Source organism: Lissotriton vulgaris, chromosome 1_1 (genome assembly GCF_964263255.1).
Source record: "Lissotriton vulgaris chromosome 1_1, aLisVul1.2, whole genome shotgun sequence".
NCBI lineage: Eukaryota > Metazoa > Chordata > Amphibia > Caudata > Salamandridae > Lissotriton > Lissotriton vulgaris.
The window spans coordinates 1,127,228,122-1,127,231,667 of record NC_141685.1 but is presented as its reverse complement, the minus strand read 5'-3'; positions in this window follow the sequence as shown (position 1 = coordinate 1,127,231,667).

Here is a 3,546-nt window from a genome sequence, read left to right as displayed (position 1 = left end):
CTTTATTAAACAAGTATTAGAAAATGTCATTAAAGAAAGATTTATTCAGCATTTATAAAGAGAGCTTGTTTCAAGAAATATTAATCATTAACAGAAATAAGTGAGAAAGAGCATTTTCCAAACCCTAACTAATTCCCTGTCTCTACCCTCATCGCCTGAAAACAAAGTCTTTTAAAGGACTCCTTTCCTTACGTGCATTCGTCGGTCAGCAGAACACGACCCTCTGGAATCAAGAAGCGTAGGCAAAAGTCTGCTCCTTGAGCCAATTCATATACCCTAAAACTAAGGCTAAACTAACTATTTTCACATTCCAAGAGCTGAATTCTGGCTCCCCATTGGCTGAACCACCTCATGCCACAGTAAATTGTGACATCTTCCACCTCAGGTCCGGGCTTTTACACAAAGCCATTGTTCATGCACAGAGTCCTGGCGGCACTTCCTTAGGCTGCTACATTTTGTAGCAAAGATGTTCATGTAGTGCACAAAAATGCCGCGACTCACATCCTGGCCTTGAGCCTGTCCATTCTGAGCATCTCATGGCACAATAGCAAACCTCTCCACAGAGTCGCCTTTTGCAGTTCTTTTCAAAAACTTTTCACAATAAAAGTTTATAGGCTTCTCATCTTTTTCAAAATATGTTTTTCTCTTGTGGCTTTTCATCAGCAGGCCTCTTTTTCAGAAAGCGTCAATTTTCTGCGCCACTTTTTCTTGCGTCACTTTTTAAAAATGCATTATTTTTCTTCAGCCAACTCTATGCTTCTTTTGTAAAACTATTATTTAAACAAACATAAAACATCAATTAATTAAAGAATTGACATTTGTTCTGTTACCCACCCCCTTTGCTAAACGTTAACCCATTAATTATGTTACCTAGCAAAAGCACATTTAAGCAGCATATATTACCTTTGATGTACCAATCCGATCTGGAACTGCATTTGTCACAGAAAAGACAAGACAGAAGCACATTTAAAACCACATGCTATTATTTTTTAAAAGCAGCAGTTAGTATATAACAAAGACAATAGACAATAATTATTGTATTATTTCTTTTGCATTTTGCACAAATAAGCATAATGTTAGTTCCATATGTTCATGTTGCACAGTTTATTCTAGGTTGATTTAATAACATGCAGCAAACATATTAGTTTTATTAAACATTATGGAAGTCTGACTTCACAAGCCTGAACAAAATATTGTTCATTAACCCGCTCCATCACTTGCATACATTGATCCAGCTTCTGACAAACCACTGCCCACACTCCACTAATGTTCAGTTCATTTTCTCTACCAAACCATTAGCCTTAGGGTGATATAGTGTCAAACGTTTGTGAGACACATAACATGCCATCAAAAACTCTCCCTTTTCACCGTATGTAAATTGCACTCCACTGTCAGACACAAATTCATTTGGAAAAACTTTTCTAATAAAGTTTGGTGTAAAAGCGATGTCACTGCTTTGGTGTTGGCATCTGGCACACATTCAGCCTCCCACCATTTGCTGTAATAGTCGACAACCACTAAAGCATACTTTACATTTTAAGGAAGAACCCTGAATGGCCCAATTGAATCTATACCCAGCTTTGACCCTGGACCTTCTAAAACATGGGTACTCACAAACTTTCTCTCGGGGGCCAAATTTACAGTGTGGTTTGTGTCCGAGGGCCGCACCGTTGGGGGCGGGGTAAGTGGGGAAGGGGTGGGGCTAGAGCAACAAAAAAAACTGTGACCATGAGATTGATCATAGGTCCCTGCAGCGGATGCCTTCGTCCACTGTGCCACCAGACCCGGCATAGACACACATCTCTCTCCCTCTCCCCCTCTCTTCCCCTCTCTCCTCCTCTCCCTCTCTCGCTCACTCTCTCTCTCCCTCCCTCTCTCCCTCCCTCTCTCCCTCCCTCTCTCCCTCCCTGTCTCCCTCCCTGTCTCTGTCTCTCTGTCTCCCTCTGACTCTCTCACTCCCTCTCACTCCCTCTCTCTCCATCTCTCCCTCTGTCTCCATCTCTCCCTCTGTCTCACACACTCTGACTCTCTCTCCCTCCCTCCCTCTCCCTCCCTCTTCCTCCCTCCCTCTGTCTCCCTCCCTCCCTCTGTCTCCCTCCCTCCCTCTTCCTCCCTCCCTCTGTCTCCCTCCCTCCCTCTTCCTCCCTCCCTCTGTCTTCCACCCTCTCTCTGTCTCCCTCCCTCTCTCTGTCTCCCTCCCTCTCTCTGTCTCCCTCCGTCTGCCTCCCTTTCCATCCCTCCCTCGCTCTCCCTCTCTTTGTCTCCCTTCCTCTCTCTGTCTCCCTCCGTCGGCCTCCCTTTCCATCCCTCCCTCGCTCTCCCTCACTCTCCCTCGCTCTCCCTCCCTTTCCCTCCCTCACTTTCCCTCTTCCTCCCTCTTTCTCCCTCCCTCTGTCTGCCTTCCTTTCCCTCCCTCGCTTTCCCTCCCTCGCATTCCCTCCCTCCCTCGCTCTCCTTCCCTCCCTCGCTCTCCTTCCCTCCCTCGCTCTCCTTCCCTCCCTCGCTCTCCTTCCCTCCCTCGCTCTCCCTCCCTCCGTCTCTTATCCTCCCTCCCTCCCTTTGTCTCTCGCCTTTTTTTTTTAAAGGCTGTCTGCAACCAGAGCTCGACTCAGAGACTCTGCTGCCTGTGGGGGCCGGGCGATTTCCGCCGTAGTCAGAGTGGGGCTGCAGGGGCGCTGAGAGCATAGCTGCCAAGGTTTCAGAATGCTATGTGTGACATTTTTATAATTTCAGTGTAATTTTGAGTGACATTTCAATAAATATGAGTGACACTTTCTCGCAAGCAAAGTCAAGCAATGAAGACAAGAGAAACCTATAAATATCAGAAATATGACACCCATTTGAGCAACAAGAAACTCTAAAAAGTAATTGAACTAAAATGCACTAACAGCAGGCAGCTGTAAACAGAGCAGTCTCATACTGCGAGAGTGCACAGTTCTCACACTACAGGCTGCAGGCAGCTCAGAATGAAGCATTCATTTCATTTATTAATAACATCCATAGCATGTTAGGTGAGCTATTAATACACAGAGGCCTTTACCAGCCTTTGCCCACACTGGGTCACCTGGATCCTACCTTCTGCCAGCATCAATCAATGAATCAGATCAGGATGCCGAGCATCACTGGGGGCTAGGACCTTTCTGTCACAAGTGGGCACAGGCCCACAACAGATGGATGTGAGGCCCCAACATTTACATCTCTTCTCAGCTGCCTAATTAAGAGCCAAACACCGTCAGCTGACTCGCAGACAAGCTCGGGCACTGGGCAAACCTTGGATTGAGGGGCACACAGTTCCACATAGGTTATAGCTGGCAGCCAGAGCTCTGTAATGTTATATTCCAAAAGGTACTCTGAGTCTAACAAGTAGCACTGGGCAGGGCTGTGCATGTCCTGTACAGCCAGTTTCATATGCGTAGCGTGTAACTGTCCTTATCACGATACTGGACAAGAGGAGACATAGTTTCTGTGGAAAGCGACAGCACAGCCAAACATTGCGGTTAGGGTATGGGGTTGAGGTGTTATGTAGCTACCATTACTAGTGAACTA